The following is a 25,713-nucleotide window of genomic DNA, read 5'->3' on the forward strand; positions in this document are numbered from 1 at the left end:
TAAAACTGAAAGACAGGCACCTGCTCATCACAAGAGTTCCATGAACTTTTCCTCTAGTTATAGTTCACTAGTATCCTTAGAGGAAAGAAGAAATGGAACACTGTATCTGACTATAAGACTATTTCTGAAATAAAGGTCTACGAAAATGCGATATTTAAAGGCTCATTAAACTAGAGAAACTTAAATATGTCATAAAAATGCGATTTTTCATTATTTCTAATCTTTTCTTAGTCACATTTTCTTTTAAATTCTCTGTAATTGTACAAAAATAGTTTTTTTAAAGAGACCAGAATTTGCATACCTTTTATGAGCAACCAGAAATGAATAACTGAGAGTTTGGAGCAAAATTCTGCAAATTGGCACTTGAATAGTCCAAAGATTCCTCTGAACATAAACCGATCGGATGAGGCATTCATATTGCACATGAAAATCAATATTTAATGTATTTTAGAATTTCGTCAGGATTATTGGCACCAACACACCCCAAGATCAGGGGTTTCAAATAGAGTTAGAGCTAAAGAAGGAGTAGCAATAATGTTGAAGGATAAGCTATGGCAGGAAAAGAGGGACTATAAATGTATTAATTCAAGGATTATGTGGAGTAAAATAAAGGTTGGATGTGAAAAGTGGGTTATAGTAAGCGTATATGCACCTGAAGAAGAGAGAAGTGTAGACGAGAGAGAGAGATTTTGGGAAATGTTGAGTGAATGCGTGGGGAGTTTTGAACCAAGTGTGAGAGTACTTGTGGTTGGGGATTTCAATGCTAAAGTGGGTAAAAATGTTATGGAGGGAGTAGTAGGTAAATTTGGGGTGCCAGGGGTAAATGTAAATGGGGAGCCTTTAATTGAGCTATGTGTAGAAAGAGATTTGGTAATAAGTAATACATATTTTATGAAAAAGAGGATAAATAAATATACAAGTTATGATCTAGCATGTAATGAAAGTAGTTTGTTAGATTATATATTGGTGGATAAAAGGTTGATGGGTAGGCTCCAGGATGTACATGTTTATAGAGGGGCAACTGATATATCGGACCATTATTTAGTTGTAGCTACAGTTAGAGCAAGAGGTAGATGGGACAAGTGGAAGGTGGCAACAACAAGTAAGAGAGAGGTGAAAGTGTATAAACTAAGGGAGGAGGAAGTTCGGGTGAGATATAAGTGACTATTGGCAGAAAGGTGGGCTAGTGCAAAGATGAGTAGTGGGGGGGTTGAAGAGGGTTGGAATAGTTTTAAAAATGCAGTATTAGAATGTGGGGCAGAAGTTTGTGGTTATAGGAGGGTGGGGGCAGGAGGAAAGAGGAGTGATTGGAGGAATGATGAAGTAAAGGGTGTGATAAAAGAGAAAAAGTTAGCTTATGAGAGGTTTTTACAAAGCAGAAGTGTTTTAAGAAGGGCAGAGTATATGGAGAGTAAAAGAAAGGTGAAGAGAGTGGTGAGAGAGTGCAAAAGGAGAGCAGATGATAGAGTGGAAGAGGCACTGTCAAGAAATTTTAATGAAAATAAGAAAAAATTTTGGAGTGAGTTAAACAAGTTAAGAAAGCCTAGGGAAAGTATGGATTTGTCAGTTAAAAACAGAGTAGGGGAGTTAGTAGATGGGGAGAGGGAGGTATTAGGCAGATGGCGAGAATATTTTGAGGAACTTTTAAATGTTGAAGAAGAAAGGAAGGCGGTAATTTCATGCACTGGCCAGGGAGGTATACCATCTTTTAGGAGTGACGAAGAGCAGAATGTAAGTGTGGGGGAGGTACGTGAGGCATTACATAGAATGAAAGGAGGTAAAGCAGCTGGAACTGATGGGATCATGACAGAAATGTTAAAAGCAGGGGGGGATATAGTGTTGGAGTGGTTGGTACTTTTGTTTAATAAATGTATGAAAGAGGGGAAGGTACCTAGGGATTGGCGGAGAGCATGTATAGTCCCTTTATATAAAGGGAAGGGGGACAAAAGAGATTGTAAAAATTATAGAGGAATAAGTTTACTGAGTATACCAGGAAAAGTGTACGGTAGGGTTATAATTGAAAGAATTAGAGGTAAGACAGAATGTAGGATTGCGGATGAGCAAGGAGGTTTCAGAGTGGGTAGGGGATGTGTAGATCAAGTGTTTACATTGAAGCATATATGTGAACAGTATTTAGATAAGGGTAGGGAAGTTTTTATTGCATTTATGGATTTAGAAAAGGCATATGATAGAGTGGATAGGGGAGCAGTGTGGCAGATGTTGCAAGTATATGGAATAGGTGGTAAGTTATTAAATGCTGTAAAGAGTTTTTATGAGGATAGTGAGGCTCAGGTTAGGGTGTGTAGGAGAGGGAGACTACTTCCCGGTAAAAGTAGGTCTTAGACAGGGATGTGTAATGTCACCATGGTTGTTTAATATATTTATAGATGGGGTTGTAAAAGAAGTAAATGCTAGGGTGTTCGGGAGAGGGGTGGGATTAAATTATGGGGAATCAAATTCAAAATGGGAAGTGACACAGTTACTTTTTGGTGATGATACTGTGCTTATGGGAGATTCTAAAGAAAAATTGCAAAGGTTAGTGGATGAGTATGGAAATCTGTGTAAAGGTAGAAAGTTGAAAGTGAACATAGAAAAGAGTAAGGTGATGAGGGTATCAAATGATTTAGATAAAGGAAAATTGGATATCAAATTGGGGAGGAGTATGGAAGAAGTGAATGTTTTCAGATACTTAGGAGTTGACGTGTCGGCGGATGGATTTATGAAGGATGAGGTTAATAACAGAATTGATGAGGGAAAAAAGGTGAGTGGTGCGTTGAGGTATATGTGGAGTCAAAAAACGTTATCTATGGAGGCAAAGAAGGGAATGTATGAAAGTATAGTAGTACCAACACTCTTATATGGATGTGAAGCTTGGGTGGTAAATGCAGCAGCGAGGAGACGGTTGGAGGCAGTGGAGATGTCATGTGTAAGGGCACTGTGTGGTGTAAATATTATGCAGAAAATTCGGAGTGTGGAAATTAGGAAAAGGTGTGGAGTTAATAAAAGTACTAGTCAGAGGGCAGAAGAGGGGTTCTTGAGGTGGTTTGGTCATTTAGAGAGTACGGATCAAAGTAGAATGACATGGAAAGCATATAAATCTATAGGGGAAGGAAGGAGGGGTAGGGGTCATCCTCGAAAGGGTTGGAGAGAGTGGGTAAAGGAGGTTTTATGGGCGAGGGGCTTGGACTTCCAGCAAGCGTGCGTGAGCGTGTTAGATAGGAGTGAATGGAGGCGAATGGTACTTGGGACCTGACGATCTGTTGGAGTGTGAGCAGGGTAATATTTAGTGAAGGGATTCAGGGAAACCTGTTATTTTCATATAGTCGGACTTGAGTCCTGGAAATGGGAAGTACAATGCCTGCACTTTAAAGGAGGGGTTTGGGATATTGGCAGTTTGGAGGGATATGTTGTGTATCTGTATACGTATATGCTTCTAAACTGTTGTATTCTGAGCACCTCTGCAAAAACAGTGATAATGTGTGAGTGTGGTGAAAGTGCTGAATGATGATGAAAGTATTTTCTTTTGGGGGATTTTCTTTCTTTTTTGGGTCACCCTGCCTTAGTGGGAGACGGCCGACTTGTTGATATATATATATATATATATATATATATATATATATATATATATATATATATATATATATATATATATATATATATATATATATATATATAATTGAGGTAAGTCAGTATTTAGGATCTGAAGTCAATTCCAAGAGGCATTCTTCAGTTACGACCTGAAACAAGCCCTTTTGGTTTAGCGCTTTTTTTGATTATAATAATAATACGACCTGAAACAAAGGTGTTTAACAGTGGCAAATTATAACTTACACAGCCCAAAATCATTACTAACCTTCCTTTGAGCAACTTCCACCATCAGACCATCACTGAAAGCCGATCCGACGATTCTAAGTTTTTTAACGTGCATATACAAAGCCTAACCATTAAGGTTACCATCTTTTAAATAAAACGAATCAACCATTAAAGTCTGAAGTCGTTCAGAGAACGACAAAAATAAAATTGGCATCTACACATTTCAATAGCAATCATAAGAGGCGAATCAAAAGAGCCTTTCTCAAGTTATCACATGGAAACCAAAAGCCGTAATGGTCTATATAAAATTGCTCAGAAGGTACCTGTATATCCGAGTAGTTGCGTAAATCTTCTCCAAGTTACAATACACTAGCGTTGAAAATTTAAAGCGATTGCATGAGGCGTTTTGAAGGTATAAACGAAAATCCTAGAGAAAAAAATGGCAATCACCTAATTATACTGAGAAAATGCAGGAGAAAACAGTATTGAATGTCTGACAAGGTTAGCACAAGTGGAATTATCCACATTTAAAAGGTGTCTGTGAGAGAAAAACTCCATAAACCACAAAACATCTGACTCCGAGCCGCGACTATGAACCTTGTACGAGAGTTTCCGGCTTGGGAACGTGGCCGCTCTAGTCAGTTTCCAGCCATAAGTCGCGCGCGGTGGCTGCAGCAGGTCCCATCAGCGCGGTGACTGACTGCCAGCCTCCAACTCAACCACTGCATTCCCTTCCCTCACTGCAACCAACTTTATAATACTGCCACATTGCAACTACAAGTTATCTTATCGCAGTGTCACCCTACCACTACCATTACTATCTTCCCCTGTTATCAACCTACCCCTTCAAAACTAGTACACTACACTACTCTCCTACCAGTACCATCCTTCCACTACCGACTTATTACTACCATCTTTTTGCTACCACTACCATCCTTCTACTACCACCTTACCATTACCATCCTGACCTATCAACCTACCTCTTTCAAACTAGTACACTCTATATTACCATCTTCCTACACTACTACCTTACTACTACCATCCATCCAAGTATCACATTACCACCCAACAGCTACCACCCATCCTGCCAGACTACCATACTATTACTACCCTCCACATTATCACTGCCACACTACCACTACATCCTACCAACCCCTACACTACCATTGCCGTCCTATCAAACAACCACTTCCCTATCCTACTCTGTGACATACTAAATTTTGAAAAATTTTAGTGAAATATAAGAAAAAACAAAAGAAAATTAAGCAAAGATTTTTTTTAAATCAACTACTTTAATAAGCTGATTAAATCGAATATAGAAAAAAGTTAAAAGTTACACGAAAAAGGAAATATTTAATGATTATTTGTTTGAAATTGAGTAGTGCAGTGTTAAAGTGTGTTAGTGTTCGCCATGTGTGTCAAGGTAGGTCACTGTGGCTGTCTGGCTTACCTGCTACATTTGTTCACCTCTTCCATACTCTCGCCTCCAAGTATTGTTCATGCAGTACTTGGTAAGAAGGGTGGCCACTCGACCTACCTGAAGGGCTGTAGAAACTGCTCGTCTCAGAGGAGCAGTTCTCAGGATTATAGTAATGATCGTCATGTTTACCCGTTTTAAATTTTCTTCAAGGAGGGTGCCTTGATGCCAGTTACTTGCTCGTGGCACCCTTTGTGTGATACATGATGACCCCTACAGGTTTAGTGCTTCTTCATATATAATTGTTTTTCTAATAAGTATGGTGAGGCCACCCTTTTTTCGTTAATGTATTCGTTAGGGAAAATTAGTTGTCTTTTGTCTTATATGATGACCGGATCAGTAACTCATTAAGAGCATCATTAAAAACATTCCACATCTTCAATGTTACGTCCTTCGCTGACGGTCACTCATGTTCAGTCCTTCGCTGACAGTCAGTCCTTCGCTGACGGTCACTCATGCTCATTCCTTCGCTGACAGTCACTCATACTCAGTCCTTCGCTGACAGTCACTCATACTCAGTCCTTCGCTGACAGTCACTTATGCTCAGTCCTTCGCTGACGGTCACTCATACTCAGTCCTTCGCTGACGGTCACTCATGTTCAGTCCTTCGCTGACGGTCACTCATGCTCAGTCCTTCGCTGACGGTCACTCATGCTCAGTCCTTCGCTGACGGTCACTCATGCTCAGTCCTTCGCTGACGGTCACTCATGCTCAGTCCTTCGCTGACGGTCACTCATGTTCAGTCCTTCGCTGACGGTCACTCATGAACTTGTCTCATAAGCTACAGACTGCTGCTAGACCAATGTTGTTAATAGTAGTCCAAGACCGAGCGAGTTTCACAGGTTTACCGATATATAAGTAAATGGAATTTAAAGGAAATTTAGTATTTTCACACGTGAGTTTGGCACGTCAGATCCCTAGTTTTTTGCACTAACTTTGATAAAACCACGATACGAGTAGTGGTAACCATGAATCGTAATTTATATTACTTTGTTGTATAATTATATAAACAATTCTAATGATGCAAGAGGTTACATAAGTGAAGCACAACTTTTACTGATATGTGTTTTTTTAGAGACGAAATATTAAGCAGCTACCCTTGCCAAGTTATTTATTTTTCTAATAATGTGTGTATAAATTTAGTAATATATTAATGGAATGTATATTAATTTATATCCACATACGATGCTTTTAGAAAAGTCGTAAAATAAGATATTACCGTAGTTAGTATGCAAGGTTGGCAGCGTGATCAATGTTCAACTCATCCAATACAATTGTCCCAGATAACAGGGTGCAGGCGCTCTGCCACACAATCTCTCTCTACCTGATACCACCTACTATGTTGTTTTTCTTATAGAAGCTACTTAAACGTTATCATCAGTATGACGTCTTTATGAACAAGACTCTTAATGAAAGAGTTATTATTCATATATTGTATATTATGAATAAGCCTATTAGATTTTACCTGGCACTAGTCGCCTCACAGCTACCCAGGTACAATGTTTGTCAGGTATATTAATTTTTTTTATCACTTTCTTCTGCATTTCCCTTAGTGTTTATAAATTATAAAAAGAACAATAGCAGCATTATTTAGTGTTCCTCAGGTCTGGTATTGCTCCCTCATGCTTTGCTCTGCAGTGTAAATATTGCTCATAATAATAATATTAATAACTATAAAAACACTATTACTAATACTATGAAAATAATGAATCAACACTAACTGTAGTAAATAAAAATAATATCAATGATAACAGTAAAAATACTTTGGCTGAAGACTAACTTTAGTGATAAGGTAAAATATGCTAAAAAAAAAAAATGACTGAAATTAATGTCACTGCTTCATATTTATAATTAATAGACTCGCTTAAAATAAAAAAAAGGTCGAACATTCGTATCTAAAAGACGAAGAAATATTTTGACACATAACGCCGCACTAACTCAACAGGTAACACTGTCCATGCAACTGAGCGTTACCAGTATTCAGGACTGGTTACGGTATATTTTCCTTTATGTGAACACCTCCAGTGTTACAGGGAAGCCGGGGTTAATTAAATGTTATTACTCAGTGGCTTGCGTCTACACGAACCCTCGTGTGGTCGATAAGCCTTAAACACTTTAGCCGCTGTAGTATTGACTATAAATTGTGTTATCCCGTATACTGATATATATTTATAGTTATGTATATATATATATATATATATATATATATATATATATATATAATGTGGCGAATAGGTAAAAATTGGTCAATTAGTAAGAGCTCTCTTAAAATTAAGTCCTTTCTAAAATTTTCTCTTATACGTTTTAAAGATATATTTTTTCACTTTCGTTAATGTAAAAATTAATAATTAATAATTTTGTACCAAAAGAACCTTAGAAAACTTACCTAACCTTATTATAAGAAGCGTTATTAAATTTAGCCTAAACCAATTAAATATATTTTACATAAGTTTACAATTTTATAATAAACACAGTGAAATATATTTTTTTCGTTAATTTCATAATGATTTTTGCGAAATTATTTCAGACAATTTTTCGCTTGCCTTATTCGGCAAGAAGAGCGTTGCTATTTAAGGCAAAATAGCACGTTTTACCTATTCGGCATGACATATATATATATATATATATATATATATATATATATATATATATATATATATATATATATGTGTGTGTGTGTGTGTGTGTGTGTGTGTGTGTGTGTGTGTGTGTACTCACCTATTTGTACTCACCTATTTGTGGTTGCAGGGGTCGAGTCTTAGCTCCTGGCCCCACCCCTTCACCGGTTGCTACTGTGTGTGTGTGTGTGTGTGTACTCACCTAATTGTACTCACCTAATTGTGGTTGCAGGGGTCGAGACTCAGCTCCTGGCCCCGCCTCTTCACTGATCGCTACTGGGTCCTCTCTCTCTCTCTGCTTCCTGAGCTTTGTCATACCTCTTCTTAAAACTATGTATGGTTCCTGCCTCCACTACTTCACTTGCTAACGGATTTTTGCGTTAGTTAAAAGGAGATTAGGTGCGGTTTCTAATTTTTGGTTCAAGATAAAAATCTGTGTATTATTGTCACTGAAAAATATTTGCTAACTTTCTGTAAAAGACTTTTTTTTCGAAAAGTTTAATTTTTAATGAAGTTCGGCAAGTTCGGCTTATTAGGTAAGATGTGTGTGTGTGTGTGTGTATATATATATATATATATATATATATATATATATATATATATATATATATATATATATATATATATATATATATATATATATATATATATATATATATATATATATGCAATAAGATCAAAGATCACAGTAAACAGGTGATTTCAGGATATGCAAAACAACCACTCTGAAAGACTAGAGAAATTCCAAGCGCTTTCGTGACTACTCACATTGTCAAGGAACGTACCTGAAATCTTGCATGTTTATGAGACAGAAAAAAGACACCCGCAATCCTACCATCATGTAAAACAATTACAGGTTTCCGTTTTACACTCACTTGGCAGGATGGTAGTACCTCCCTGGGCGGTTGCTGTCTAGCAACCTATTACCTAGGATATATATATATATATATATATATATATATATATATATATATATATATATATATATATATATATATATATATATATATATATATATATGTCGTGCCGAATATGTAAAACTGGTCAATTAGCACGAACTTATTTAAAATTAAGTCCTTTCTAAAATTTTCTCTTATACGTTTAAAGATATATTTTTTTCATTAATGTTAATGTAAAAATTTTTAATTTTGCACCAAAAGAATCTTAGAAAACTTACCTAACTTTATTATAACAAGAACAATTTATTTTAGCCTAACCCAACTAAATATATTTTAGATTTGTTTACAATAATTTAATACTAAACAAACACAGTGAAATATATTTTTTTCGTTAGGTTCAGAATGATTTTGGCGAAATTATTGCATACACAAATTTTCGCTTGTCCTATATGGCAAGATGAGCGTTGCTATTTAAGCCAAGATCGCAAGTTCGCCTTATCGGCACGACATATATATATGCAAACAGGCGACCTTGACAATGTAAAGTAAAGTAAAGTTTATTTCTTTGTAAAGGTTACAATGTGTAATTACATACATACATATATATATATATATATATATATATATATATATATATATATATATATATATATATACATATATAGTCTTTGTATGTCTTTGTGTATTCACTGAAAATTTACTTTAATCCCCCCTAGTCTTAGGATTAATTTCATAGTATATAAGAATTAAACTCGACATGCATACATTGACTATATATGCTGTGTACGTATACACGTATCCTCCCCAGGGAGGAAGCATGGTTAGGCCCCAGGGAGAAAGGGAGCGTGAATGGGTCCCTGGGAGGAAGGGAGCGTGGATAGGCTCAAGGGAAGGAGCGATCGTGAATGGGTCTCAGGGAGGAAGGAAATGTGGATGGGCCCCTGGGAGGAAGGAAATGTGAATGGGTCCCTGGTTCGGAGGGAGGTTGGATGGGTCCCATGGAGGGAGGGAGCGTAGGCGGCCCTCAGGGAGGAAAGGAGCGTGGGTGGCTCCCAGGTAGGGAGGGAGCGAGAGTGGCCCTCTGGGAGGGATGGAGCCTGGGTGGTCCCCAGGGAGAAAGGGTCATTGAGAGCCGTGTTCAGGGCAACAAGTGGGCGACCCACCCAGGTGAAACTCACACCAGTGGTGCCTGCTAGGTCACTTAGGAAGGAGGAAGGGAAGAAAGGAAGGGGGCAGGAAGAGAGGGGAGGAGAAAGATAGGAAGGAGAAGGAATAGAGATGGGAAGGAAGTAGAGGGAAGGAAGGAAAGGCAAGGCGGAGTATACCTAGAGGTTGTTCGGGGGGGGGTCAACGCCCCCACGTCCCAATCTATGACAAGACTTCCCGGTGGATCAGGGCGTGATCAACCAAGTTGTTACTGCTGGCCGCTCGCAATCTAACGTAGGAACCACAGTCCGGCTGGTCAGGCACTGACTTCAGGAATGAAGAAAGATGGGAGGAGAGTTATTGAGGGAGATCATTCACGCCGAGAAACATTGCTATAAACTCTTTAATAGAACACGATTTGTTTGTCTCACATTCTGAGCTCTCTCTTAATGGCAGTGTATTTGGTCTAGCGGAAGTGTGTTTGGTCCAGGGTGTTTTGGTTTGGCAGCGAGTTTTGGTTTATATTTAATGACAGTGTGTCTGGTGTTAGGTGTCCATCGGTAGTATTTTCTTTTTGAACGCTGACGGTCTCCCACCGTCAGTGTTCGGTGACCCGAAACAAAGAGTAAATACTTTCACTGTCACTCATTCAGTCACTGTCTTGCCATAATGGCGCCGACCTCACAGTTCAGATGTCCCTCCAAACTGTAAGATCTTCACTCCTTCAGAGTGCAGGCACTGTACTTCCTACCTTCAGGACTCAAGTCTGAGTAACCAGTTTCCCTGAATCCATTCATAAATGTAACATCTGCACGACTCGACTCAAACCATACCCCGGCCGGGATTGAACCCGCGGTTTTAAGCCCATGCTTTACACCCATATAACAGTGTTGGTACCACTGTACTCTGGAAAATTTCAGTATATGCTTCCATGTATAAAGCTCTTTGTCTCCATAAATGAAACATGCACCACCCACATTTTCCCCTCTTCAATTCTATGGTTCATCTCATTTTTAACTGACCCAGTAGCAGGCAAGTCCGCTCCCAAATATCTGAAAACATTAGTTCCTTACCTTTATCTAAGCTTTGTTTACTTATATGTTTCAGTGTCAATACTTGGTTTACACATCCCCTACATTTCCCTAAAACCTCCTTGTTCCTCTGCAATCCTTTTTTCTGTCTTATCCTTATTTCTTTCAGTAATAACTCTAGAGTATGACAGCCTCACTTCAGGTGAATACTAGGTAATGTTTCATTAATGTGTCGCCTCCTGTCTTCCTCGTCAGTTCTTTTGCCTATTGGGATAAAAGTTGCCTATAGTCAAATGAATGAATTCCGCTCTCCATATTTACAATCCCTTGTATGAATCTATTTTCACAGCCTGTATCTCCGTGGTTAAAGTCGTCTGTTGTTATTAGTAGTTTCATTCTAGTCTCTTATGGCACTTTCCTCTCCCCTGTATGTTATGTTTATTGCAATGTTATTTGTCTTATTCTAGTTTGGGTTGTCTGCTGTTGAGAGGGGAGGGGAAGGAGAAGTAGATACCTGCTACTGCTACTACTAATTTCGTTCCTCCCATTTTTACTGTCCCTACCACGTAGTCTGAGCATTCTTCACCGTCTGGAGATCATTGGGGATGATCTCATTATACCATCAAGGTAGGTAGGTAGCCCATCTTGCTCGCTAGTCTAAGGACTTCCCGTTTTCTCTTGGCCGCGTTGGCTCTTCATTCATTGTGTGAACACAACCTTGGTCATTCTGCTTCTCGTTCCCGTGGTTTCATTTGTGCTCAATGTGTGTAGTGTGGTTTTTGGGGTAATTTTTCTAAATTGTCTCCTACCTTTAAAAAAAATCAATAAATGCTTTCCTAAATAACAAAGAAGGCACAATACCGTGATTGGAACAATACACAAATAACCCGCACGTAAGCTCCTCTCTTCTATGTGCTGGTTATTTGTGAAATGCTTTCCTAATTGACGCCCAGAGTGTCATATATGTGCAACTCATCCTCCTAATCAAATTCGTTCGTGGGCTTTATCCGTCTACCTCTGTACCGCCGTCTTTTTCCTTTTGTTTCATCTGCATAGATCTTTTCTTCTGACTCCTTTTATTTTTCTGCTGTTATAATCCTTTGGTCGTTCAGCTAACTTTTGATTTTAACAAATAAGTTAGTTTCATTTTTCCTATGGGCAATATACTGCTGTCATCCCTCCTGTCTACTCTTGTCCTCTTTGATGCCAATTTTGATAATTTCATTACTTTGATGGGTAGTAGGCCTGCTTCAGTGCGCCTCTTTTCTTGTGACACAGATAACCTGTTTTCCTCATTACCATCTTCAATCAGTATGATAGCTAGTCCATAATATTCGTTTTTTTATATAATCTATATAGCACTTCAAAAGCCCATAGTCTGTGGCTCTTCGTAGTCATTACCTAATTTGAACACTACTTTTTTGTGACACTATTACGTGGTTGTATCTGTTTCAATGTTCCTTGTTTCTACCCAGCGTTACTCCTGGACACTAGCAGTGTTGACCAAAAAGTGACACTGTTCGCACAGAGTTATGGTTGTGATCATCTCTGCTGTTAAAAAACTGAACAGATTTAGATTTTAGTAGGTTGTTTCTCAGTTTGGCTCGTTTCCTTTACTACCATAATTCTGTTAACGTGCTTCCTAACATCTGCCCTTGTTCCTAAATATCTGCCCAAGTTCGCCTCAAACAGTAGCACCAATAATTCACTGGTCAACAACCAAAATGGTTCCGAGACCAGAGTAGCAATTTCCATCTAATTTTAGGTCACTGATAATGAATATCATGGTTAAAATTGTTTGTTAGTTCTACATCTACGTGTCACAACGGGTTCCAACAGGCTTGCGCAGTGAGTTTTTTTTACCACACTCACAGCCTCACTGACCTTCATTATTGTTCCAGCAGTCATAGAAGGTGGTTGTGCTGTGCAAGTTTATATATTGAGGTGAAAGGCAGGTGATTTTCTTAGCCAAACACATTTTACACCAAGTACTGCTTCTTTCTATGTGAATGGGACAGCCGTGCAAGAGGTTTCCACTACATCATGAGAGACTGACCACTTAGTCAGTCTTTGGAGCCTGGGATGAAAAATGTTCAACATCCACTTCTCATTGAACCAAATAAAATTTTGCTAACACCACTACACACAAAACTGGAGCTCATGAAAAACTTTATGAAAGCTATGGACAAATCCGGTCAGGGATTCTAGTATTTAACATCAAAATTCCCCTCACTGATCGACGCTAAGATAAAAGAGGGAGTCTTCAATGGTCCTCAGATTCGACAGCTTCTTAAAGATTGTGGCTTTGAATCAGACCTTCATGGGGCGGAGAAAGCTGCTTGGGAAGCATTCAAGCTAGCAGCGACGGGATTTCTCGGAAACAGAAGGGAAGGTAACTGTGAAGAATTGATGGAAAACCTCATCAAGGCTCACAAGAACATGGGATGTAACATGTCACTTAAAATCCACTTTTTGGACTCACATTAACACTTTTTTTTCCAGCTAACTGTGGGGCAGTTAGTGACAAATAGTGAAAGGTTTCACGAAGATATTTCAACCATGAAAAATTGGTACCAGGGCAAATGGGGCACAAGAATGCTTGCAGACTATTTCTGGACATTGGCAAGAGATGATTCTTCGGTCCACTGAAAGCGACAAGCAAAAAAGGCAGAGTAGGTACGGATTAGAGTTTAAAACATACTGACACATATTGTATTTTATAATAAATAATCAAATATTACATGTCTCGTATCTTTAACCCTATAGCCAATAAGCATTTTTCAAGGTGATATTTGGATTCAGGACATAAAAATACAAAAGAATTAACTAAACTCATTTAAGAAGCATACAACTTTTCAAAAATTGTTGACCAGTAATAAAACACTGGCAGCAGGCAAGCAGCAGTAGTAGCACAAGCCAATCGAAGCGAGACTTTCTCCAGGAGTGTGCATCAGCTCGCCTTCACCATCCATGGTCCAAGGCAACTCCTTGCTTCTTTTTGCTTTTGAGACGGCCTTGGCTTCCCGTATGGGAAGGTGTGGGGAAGGGGATGCTGACTGTGGGCCTCCTAGGAATAAGGAATAGTTCGGACAGGTAAACTTCATGGTCTTGTGGTGAAGGGAGAGAGATTAGTAGAAGGAGGTTCACTAAGGAGAGGGACGGGAGAGGGATTCTTAAAGAAAAGGATGGGAGGGCAATGGAAGGGGGATTTCTTTAGGAGGGGTTCCCTACACTTCAGTGACGAGGCCTTCTGAGATGTAAGGAATAACTCGTAGATGTAAGCTTAATGATGCTGCTTTGGGTAAGAGAAAAAATGGTTCTGTGTTCATGCCTCCTACAACACAAACTGCGCACTCTCTCTCTCTCTCTCTCTCTCTCTCTCTCTCTCTCTCTCTCTCTCTCTCTCTCTCTCTCTCTCTCTCTCTCTCTCTCTCTCTCTCTCTCTCTCTCTCTCTCTCTCTCTCTCTCTCTCTCTCTCTCTCTCTCTCTCTCTCTCTCTCTCTCACACACACACACACACAAAAACATACACTTCCTCGATGCACAGTGGATGGCTGCCTTCACATTCATCCGGTTGTGACTGCCTATGGCCTTCATTTGTGTTAATCACCGTCCTTAAAATCACCATCACTGAAAGCCAAGTGGTAAAGAAGTCAGCTAGCAAGGACACAAATACACAATTTTAAATTCTTCTACTATTAGTAACAACAACAACAACTACAACAACAGCAATAATAATAATAATAATAATAATAATAATAATAATAATAATAATAATGTTATTCTGGGTCTTACTTGCACTGCAAAATTCAATACAGATTCAACACGATGAGGATTTGCATGTGACGTCACGGGCTACTGACTCTTCATATTGTCAGAGTTCATCACACATGCTTGTCAACACAAGTTGGTGTGGGTGGATGTCCTGTATGACTGACAAGTGTAAATCAACTGACTTTAGTCACGTGATTCTAAAACCTCAATACATCTTTGGTCGCTTGTTATCCAAACTTTTGTAATGGAAACTCGGGTTGTGGGTTTGACGGTGTAGAGAAGTTGGGGAAGAGAGGAGTGTGTGTTGATGGGTGGCATTAATGTGGAAAATTGTAAGGGGTATAGTGATGTGAAGGGGATGTTGGGTGTTGTGTGAGGAGGTGACTGTGGGTTGAGGGGTTTCTGTCAGGTTTTGTGGAGGTGCTAAATGTGGTTGTTTTGTACGAGATCCGGCACGTTTTTATTTTTTCCTGTCTCTTTGGTTTTCTCTCTTAAATCTCTTTTTGCCAAAATCCGTCGTAAATCTCGGCATTTTTTCAATAATGAGGGCTCTAGTTTTTTGGCTTGTAATAACAACCCTTAGCGGTCTTGTAGGGGACACCTCATACCACCTAATCACTCTTACCTCGAATTCCAGTACTACTTATATTTACAACTTGAGGATATTACTTTTCTTACATTCGCTCCATCATGATTTTTCGTCTACCATTCTGTTCCATGTTTTAGTCCTAAGGCTCGCCAGTTGTAGGTATGCAGCCAATTAGGCTGAGGTGCGCCCCTACCGATATGCTCAGTACTATACCCAACCTTAAGCCTGTGTGAGGTTTGCAGTCTGTTCCATCATTCTGTATTCCATTTTCCCACTTGATATAAATTTCTACTTCCTGGGGTTGAATTGCAACAGCCAATTTACTGACCATTCCTGCCGTCTATACAGGTCTTTTTTGTACTGACGTGGTCGTCACTATCATCCCCGATATGTTTACTTCTCATTGTCTTTACATCATTCACGAACAGGGACACATAGCATATCATTCACGTATATCAGAAGCTACTGTCTCATCACTGATCCTTGTAGGACTCCCACTTGTCCATTCTAATACTTCTTCCCTCATTGTTATTTTGTGTCTGTTGCCCCTTAGGTACTTTTTAATCCAGTTTAGTATTCCGTTATTACTGCCTGCTCTTCCATTTTTCCTTTTTTTTATTTATTTCTGATGCGGTGCAGTTCGAATATCTTTTTATAATACAGAAAGATGCAGTCCACTTACATCTCTCTTTTCTGTTTTATCTTAATTATCCTGTCATAGAATGCTATTTGGTTCCTGAATTAGGGTTTAATGTTTTTAATTCCATGATAGTTTTCGTTATTAGTCACGAATCTTCAGGAGTGGAGAGAAAGAGTGTGTCGTAAGGGTTCTTGAGTTGAGTGAAGATGGATGATAAATTCACTGTGCCTGTTATACAGCAGTATATTGAACATTTGGTGGGAAGCCCAGCCTGCTGTTTGATGTCTTGACTGCCTGAGGGTATGTGTTTAACTGCCAGGGTATGCCCTGACGTGGCCCTAGCCTGCAAAGGGCACTGTCATAGCAAGGTTTGAACTATGCTAACATAACAAGTATATGAAAAGTTCATGGCATCATGGCTAGCATATTAGAAATATGCTGACAGCTCAACTATGCTAATGTATGGCGTCCCCAACATACAGTTAAATACAAAGATAGACAGTGGACTTGTCAGGCTCTGGGCTGATTCTATACAATACTAGAAAATGTTATGCACAACAACATAAGGTATACTTGAATATAATATTTAGGACATAATTGAATGTAATACATTACAAATTATGATAAATCACAAATCATGATGGATCATAGAATTAATGAGAGCATAAGTAAACAATTGAGAATGATATCGATCGATCGTTGTTTACGTGATGTACGGATTCTGAGGAAACTTATTTACAAAGAGGAAAGTGTTTAACAGAAAAGGCAAACTTGTGCACACAAGTCAAAAAAAAAAAATAATCTGGTCCACAATTAAATTGACATATTTTAAGGCTTACTACACACACAGTAGAGTACTTTTTGGACTATACTATTCATCTATACAGGTTATTTACATTTAACCCCAGCTCTGCTAGTGTGAGATTTACATATACAAAGTGGTCGCCATTTCTAGGGAAAGGGGGTCAAATTCTGTTGCAACGTCTAACAGATGCTGTGGTTGAGGAGGATCAACAAGAGAGAGAGAGATGGAAAGGAGACACATGTATGAATGGGATGCGGATCACGTTGGAGAGGTGAGAGTGAGTGAGGAGCAACACTTGTGAAACCGTCAGGTGTTTCTCTGATGGTGTGTTTGGTGTCGGAGTTCCCCAGCGTCCTTCGTTGACTGGTGAAGAGACACCGGCCCTCCACCGGATATCTCGTAGCTGGTCCTGGGTGCGCCCTAGCCACTCTTCTCACACATGCTTAGTAGGTACCGTTGAGGCTCCACACATACACACAGCTGCTAATACACATGTAGCTGTTAGCAAGCACGGGGCTCCTCGGGTATACACTACTTCGTCTGCTGCGTGTGGTGTTTACTGATTCTAACTGGCGGATCCTGTGCTGAATCAGAGCAGATTCTTCGTGCTGTGTTTATTAGTTTATTTTTTAAACAGCAAATAATTTTTATGTCGACGGCCCTTGTGACGTTATTTATGTGTGCACGCTCCTCCAGGGTCAGAACTGACTTTTTTCATGAGTTCATAATTAAATAATTTCCATAAAAATCAATTATTAAATAATGACAGTTCTTTGAGTGACAGGTGAATATATGAAAAAAAAACGCCTAGTCCTTGGTAATGAGTTTACCTGTGATCTATTATAAGTTATACGACGCGTCCGGCAAGCCTTCTTACCTCCGTAATTAATTAATTTAATGAGTGACCACCCTAGTGTTACTAAGGTACAGGCTGCTTGTGTAACTTATGCACTTATTGGTGAGTGGGTGACGTTGGTACCCAGGTTGGTGTGAGACACGCCTTACGTGTGAGCCACATCCTCCTGGTGTGTCACACCCACTTGGTGTGAGCCGTACATATACCTGGTGTGAGCACACATCCACCTGGTGTGAGCACACATCCACCTGGTGTTAGCCATACGTCCACCTGGCGTTAGCCATACGTCCACCTGATGTGAGTCACACATCCACCTGGTGTGAATCCATCTGGTGTGAGCCAAACGTAAGTTTTGTCACACCCCACCCGGATCTTGCTGAAATGTACCTGAAGTGCTGGTTTAATATCAGTCAAAATGTACTATGCCGTCTAATAATTTAAACTTATAGTTTTGTGTGTTTTTTGCGTCTAGTTACAGTCATTGGTCCAATGAAGAAAGTGTTAGGTTTCAAGTGAAACGATTGTTCGAATTGTTAAGATAAAATTGTTTAACAGTTAAAAGGGCGATAAAGAATAATAAGTGGAAGGTTTTGCGAGAGACAGGCTAACTAGGCTGCCCACGGCTAGAAATATTCATTTTACATACAGTACTTTATATATATATATATATATATATATATATATATATATATATATATATATATATATATATATATATATATATATATATATATATATATTAGAGTTATCGGGGAGATGGACGGAATATTTTCAGAAATTGTTAAATGTTGATAGGGAAGCTGTGATTTCGTGTATAGGGCAAGGAGGAATAACATTTTATAGGACTGAGGAAGAACCAGTTGTGTGGGAGAAGTACGTGGGGCAATGGGTAGAATGAAAGGGGGTAAAGCAGCTGGGATTGATGGGATAAAGATAGAAATGTTAAAAGCAGGTGGGGATATAGTTTTGGAGTGGTTAGTGTTTTTATTTAATAAATGTATGGAAGAGGGTAAGGTACCTAGGGATTGGCAGAGAGCATGCATATTTCCTTTGTATAAAGGGAAAAGGGACAAAGGAGAGTGTAAAAATCGCAGAGGAATAAGTCTGTTGAGTATACCTGGTAAAGTGTATGGTAGAGTTATTATTGAAAGAATTAAGAGTAAGACGGAAAGCAGGATAGCAGATGAACAAGGAGGTTTAGGAAGGAAAGGGGGTGTGTAGACCAAGTGTTTGCAGTGAAACATATAGGTGAACAGTATTTAGATAAGGGTAAAGAGATTTTTGTGGCGTTTATAGATTTGGAAAAGGCGTATGATAGGGTGGATAGGAGGGCAATGTGGCAAATGTTGCAAATGTATGGAATAGGAGGTAGGTTATTGAAAGCAGTGAAGAGTTCTTGCGAGGATAGTGAGGCTCAGGTTAGAGTATGTAGGCAAGAGGAAGATTATCTCCCAGTAAAAGTAGGCCTTAGACAAGGATGTGTGATTTCACCATGGTTATTCAATATATTTATAGATGGAGTTGTAAGAGAAGTGAATGCTCGGGTGTTGGCAAGAGGTGTGGGGTTAAAAGATAAAGAATCTAACACAAAGAAGGAGTTGTCACAGTTGCTCTTTGCTGATGACATTGTGCTTTTGGGAGATTCTGAAGAGAAGTTGCAGAGGTTGATTGATGAGTTTGGTAGGGTATGTAAAAGAAGGAAATTAAAAGTGAATATAGGAAAGAGGAAGGTGATGAGGATAACCAGAAGTTTAGGTAACGGAATATTGAATATCAGACTGGAGGGAGAGAGTATGGAGAAGGTGAATATATTCAGATAATTGGGAGTGGACGTATCAGCAGATGGGTCCATGAAAGATGAGGTGAATCATAGAATTGACGAGGGAAAAAAGGTGAGTGGTTCACCGAGGAGTCTGTGGAGACAAAGAACTTTATCCATGAAAACAAAGAGGGGAATGTATGAGAGTATAGTTATACGAACGCCCTTTTGTGGGTGTGAGGCGTGGGTGGTGAATGTTGCAACAAGGAGAAGGCTGGAGGCAGTGGAGATGTCATGTCTGAGAGCAATGTGTGGTGTGAATATAATGCAGAGAATCTGTAGTTTGGAGATTAGGGGGAGGTGCGGGATTACCAAAGCTATTATCCAGAGGGCTGAGGAGGGGTTATTGAGATGGTTTGGACATGTAGAGAGGATGGAATGAAATAGAATGACTTCGAGACTGTATAAGTCTGTAGTGGAGGGAAGGCGAGGTAGGGGTCGGCCTAGGAAAATTTGGAGGGAGGGAATAAAGGAGGTTTTGTGTGCGAGGGTCTTCGACTTCTAGCAAATGTGCGTGAGCCTGTTAGATAGGAGCAAATGGAGAAAAGTGGTTTTTTTAGGACTTGACGTGCTGTTGGAGTGTAAGCAAGGTAACATTTATGGTGGGATTCAGGAAAACCGGCAGGCCGAACTTGAGTCCTGGAGATGGGAAGTACAGTGCTGGCACTCTGAAGGAGGGGTGTTAATGTTGCAGTTTTATAACTGTAGTGTATGTAAGCATGCCTCTGGCAGGATAGTGATGGAGTGAATGATGAAAGTTTTTCTTTTTCGGACCACCCTGCCTTGGTGGGAAACGGCCGATGTGTTAATAAATTAAATATATACATATACATATATATATATATATATATATATATATATATATATATATATAATATATATATATATATATATATATATATATATATATATATATATATATATATATATATATATATATATATATATATATATAGCGAAAATTTGTGTATGCAATAATTTCGCAACAATCATTTTGAACCTAACGAAAAAAATATATTTCATTGTGTTTGCTTATTATTAAATTATTGTAAAATTATCTAAAATATATTTAGTTGGATTAGGCTAAATTAAATTGCGCTTGTTATAATAAGGTTAGGTAAGTTTTCTAAGGTTCTTTTGGTACAAAATTATTATTTTTTACATTAACATAAAAGAAAAAATATATCTTTAGACGTATAAGAGAAAAGTTTAAAAAGGACTTAATTTTAAATGAGTTCTTGTTAACTGACCAGTTTTACCTATTCGGCAAGACATATATATATATATATATATATATATATATATATATATATATATATATATAGATATATATATATATATATATATATATATATATATATATATATATATATGTACATATATATATATATATATATATATATATATATATATATATATATATATATATATATATATATATATATATATATATCAGCGGCTTGGCTAGGACTCGATCCTGCGTTCCCATGCCCGGTCCATGGGAATGCAGGATCGGGTCCTGGCCAAGCCGCAGTTCTATTAATGATTCAAAATCACTTGTTTCGTGATTTCATTACTATATATATATATATATATATATATATATATATATATATATATATATATATATATATATATATATATATATATATATATATATGTATGTATATATATATATGTATATATATTATTGTAACGACGGCCGAGTGGTATTGATCAATAACAACACTGTGCTAGCCAGTGGTTACAGTAATATGTAAATGCTGCTCGTGAGGCTAGTACACCAAACAGGGATGAGAATGAAATTAGCCTAGAAGCTCCCACACCTCCGTATGCCCTCGGATAGCGGCCCAACAGCTAGCTCTGTTGGCTGCGCCATTCTTTTAGGGTTGGGTGGTCTTGTGGTTTAAAGCGTCATGTGATTCTCGCTTATCAGGAGGCAGGCCAGTACAACATGGGTTCGAATCCTTGGTTAGCGCAGTGCTGTTACTGATATATATATATATATATATATATATATATATATATATATATATATATATATATATATATATATATTCCAGCAAGCGTGCGTGAGCGTGTTAGATAGGAGTGAATGGAGACGAATGGTACTTGGGACCTGACGATCTGTTGGAGTGTGAGCAGGGTAATATTTAGTGAAGGGATTCAGGGAAACCGGTTATTTTCATATAGTCGGACTTGAGTCCTGGAAATGGGAAGTACAATGCCTGCACTTTAAAGGAGGGGTTTGGGATATTGGCAGTTTGGAGGGATATGTTGTGTATCTTTATATGTGTATGCTTCTAAACTGTTGTATTCTGAGCACCTCTGCAAAAACAGTGATAATGTGCGAGTGTGGTGAAAGTGTTAAATGATGATGAAAGTATTTTCTTTTTTGGGATTTTCTTTCTTTTTTGGGTCACTCTGCCTCGGTGGGAGACGGCCGACTTGTTGAAATACATACATATATATATATATATATATATATATATATATATATATATATATATATATATATATATATATATATATATATATATATATATATATATATATATATATATATATATATATATATAAGGGATTAGGTCAGGGGTTTCAAATAGAGTGAGAGAGAGAAATGTTGAGTGAATGCGTGGGCAGTTTTGAACCAAGTGTGAGAGTACTTGTGGTTGGGGATTTCAATGTTAAAATGGGTAAAAGTGTTGTGGAGGGAGTAGTAGGTAAATTTGGGGTGCCAGGGGTAAATGAAAATGGGGAGCCTTTAATTGAGCTATGTGTAGAAAGAAGTTTCGTAATAAGTAATACACATTTCATGAAAAAGAGGATAAATAAATATACAAGGTATGATATAGCGCGGGATGAAAGTAGTTTGTTAGATTATTTATGTATTGGTGGACAAAAGGTTGATGGCTAGGCTCCAGGATGTACACGTTTATAGAGGGGCAACTGATATATATGATCATTATTTAGTTGTAGCTACAGTTAGAGTAAGAGGTAGATGGGACAAGAGGAAAATGGCAAAAACAAATGAGAGAGAGGTGAAAGTGTATAAACTAAAGGAGGAGGAAGTTCGGGTGAGATATAAACAACTATTGGCAGAAAGGTGGGCTGGTGCAAGTATGAGTAGTGGGGGGTGGGGGGGGGGGTTGAAGAGGGTTAGAATAGTTTTAAAATTGCAGTATTAGAATGTGGGGCAGAAGTTTATGGTTATAGGAGGGTGGGTGCAGGAGGAAAGAGGAGTGATTGGTGGAAGGATGAAGTAAAGGGTGTGATAAAAGAGAAAAAGGTAGCTTATGAGAGTTTTTTACAAAGCAGAAGTGTTAAAAGAAGAGCAGAGTATATGGAGAGTAAAACAAAGGTGAAGAGAGTTGTGAGCGAGTGCAAAAGGAGAGCAGATGATGGAGTGGGAGAGGCACTGTCAAGAATTTTAATGAAAATAAGAAAATTTTTTTGGAGTTAAACAAGTTAAGAATGTCTAGGGAACGAATGGATTTGTCAGTTAAAAACAGAGTAGGGGAGTTAGTAGATGGGGAGATGGAGGTATTGGGTAGATGGCAGGAATATTTTGAGGAACTTTTAAATGTTGACAAAGAAAGGGAGGCGGTAATTTCATGCATTGGCCAGGGAGGTATACCATCTTTTAGGCGTGAAGAGCAGGATGTGAGTGTGGGGAGGTGTGTGAGGCATTACGTAGAATGAAAGGGGATAAAGCAGCTGGAACTGACGGGATCATGACAAATGTTAAAAGCAGGGGGGGGGGAATATAATGTTAAGAGTGGTTGGTACTTTTGTTTAATAAATGTATGAAAGAGGGGAAGGTACCTAGGGATTGGCAGAGAGCATGTATAGTTCCTTTATATAAAGGGAAAGGGGACAAAAGAAATTGTAAAAATTATAGAGGAATTAGTTTATTGAGTATACCAGGAAAAGTGTACAGTAGGGTTATTATTGAATGAATTAGAGGTAAGACAGAATGTAGGATTGCAGATGAGCAAGGAGGTTTTAGAGTGGGTAGGGGATATGTAGATCAAGTGTTTACATTGAAGCATATATGTGAACAGTATTTAGATAAAGGTAGGGGAGTTTTTATTATATTTATGGATTTAGAAAAGGCTTATGATAGAGTGGAAAGGGGAGCAATGTGGCAGATGTTGCAAGTATATGGAATAGGTGGTAAGTTACTAAATGCTGTAAAGAGTTTTTATGAGGATAGTGAGGCTCAGGTTAGGGTGTGTTGAAGAGAGGAAGACTACTTCCCGGTAAAAGTAAGTGTTAGACAGGTATGTGTAGTGTCACCATGGTTGTTTAATATATTTATAAATGGGGTTGTAAAAGAAGTAAATGCTACGGTGTTCGGGAGAGGAGTGGGATTAAATTATGAGGAATCAAATACAAAATGGGAATTGACACAGTTGTGTTTGGTGATGATACTGTGCTTATGGGAGATTCTAGAGAGAAATTGCAAAGGTTGGTGTACGAGTTTGGGAGAGTGTGTAAAGGTAGAAAGTTGAAAGTGAACATTGAAAAGAGTAAGTTGATGAGAGTATCAAATGATTTAAATAAAGAAAAAATAAATATCGAATTGGAGAGGAGGAGCATGGAAGAAGTGAATGTTTTCAAATATTTTGGAGATGACGTGTCAGCGGATGGATTTATGAAGGACGAAGTTAATCATAGAATTGATGAAGAAAAAAAGGTGAGTGGTGCCTTGAGGTATATGTGGAGACAAAAAAACGTTATCTATGAAGGCAAAGAAGGGAATGTATGAAAGTATAGTAGTACCAACACTCTTATATGGGTGTGAAGCTTGGGTTGTAAATGCAGCAGCGAGGAGGCGGTTGGAGGCAGTGGAGATGTCCTGTCTAAGGGCAATGTGTGGTGTGAATATTATGCAGAAAATTCTGAGTGTGGAAATTAGAAGGTGTGGAGTTAATAAAAGTATTAGTCAGAGGGCTGAAGAGGGGTTGTTGAGGTGGTTTGGTCATTTAGAGAGAATGGATCAAAGTAGAATGACATGGAGAGCGTATAAATCTGTAGGGGAAGGAAGGCGGGGTAGGGGTCGACCTCGAAAAGGTTAGAGGGAGGGGGTAAAGAGGTTTTGTGGGCGAGTTGCTTTGACTTCCAGCAAGCGTGCGTGAGCGTGTTAGATAGGAGTGAATGGAGACGAATGGTATTTGGGACCTTACGAGCTGTTGGAGTGTGAACAAGGTAATATTTAGTGAAGGGATTCAGGGAAACCGGTTATTTTGATATAGCTGGACTTGAGTCTTGGAAATGGGAAGTACAATGCCTGCACTTTAAAGGAGGGGTATGGGATATTGGCAGTTTGGAGGGATATGTTGTGTATCTTTATACGTATATGCTTCTAAACAGTGATTATGTGTGAATGAGGTGAAAGTGTTGAATGATGATGAAAGCATTTTCTTTTTGGGGATTTTCTTTCTTTTTGGGCCACCTTGCCTCGGTGGGAGACGGCCAATTTGTTAATATATATATATATATATATATATATATATATATATATATACGTGTATATATATATATATATATATATATATATATATATATATATATATATATATATATATATACGTATATATATATATATATATATATATATATATATATATATATATATATATATATATATATATATATATATATATATATATATTCAGAACAAGCCACATGGGGATGGAAATCTTTAGCTCAAAATCTTTCGCACTCGTGCGTCGTCAGGAGCTATGCAGTTGTGCAAGACAGCAACACGTAGGAGGAGAAATTCTCTGAGGCAAGGCAGAACGTGTCAGTGGCACGATCGACTCTGCTATGGGCTGCCACTGACACGTCCTGCCTTGCATCAGAGAATTTCCCCCTCCTACCTGTTGCTGTCTTGCAGTATTGCATAGCTCCTGACGACGCACAAGTGCGAAAGATCTTGAGCTAAAAATTTCCATCCCCATGTGGCTTGTTCTGAATATATATATATATATATATATATATATATATATATATATATATATATATATATATATATATATATATATATATATATGTATGATATATGTATGTGTGTGTGTGTGTGTGTGTGTGTGTGTGTGTGTACTCACCTATTTGTGGTTGCAGGGGTCGAGTCTTAGCTCCTGGCCCCGCCTCTTCACCGGTTGCTACTGGGCCCTCTCTCTCCCCGCTCCATGAGCTTTATCAAACCTCGTCTTAAAACTGTGTATGGTTCCTGCCTCC

At 38.4% G+C, this 25,713-nt stretch overlaps 1 protein-coding gene across 2 annotated transcripts in view; it reads left to right on the forward strand.

The window, feature by feature from the left end:
• LOC128692161 (uncharacterized) overlaps positions 1–25,713 on the forward strand; it is a 138,036-nt gene that overhangs the window by 29,332 nt on the left and 82,991 nt on the right. The window contains exon 1 of one of the 2 annotated variants that reach the window (XM_070085188.1): positions 5,069–5,236. The exons of the other annotated variant lie outside the window; for it this stretch is intronic. The gene's annotated coding sequence lies outside the window, so the exon portion shown is untranslated. Of the gene's footprint in view, positions 1–5,068; positions 5,237–25,713 lie in introns of those variants that run through there. 2 annotated transcript variants of the gene reach the window in all.

The sequence above is a fragment of the Cherax quadricarinatus genome, chromosome 15, assembly GCF_038502225.1.
Source record: "Cherax quadricarinatus isolate ZL_2023a chromosome 15, ASM3850222v1, whole genome shotgun sequence".
NCBI classification, from domain to species: domain Eukaryota; kingdom Metazoa; phylum Arthropoda; class Malacostraca; order Decapoda; family Parastacidae; genus Cherax; species Cherax quadricarinatus.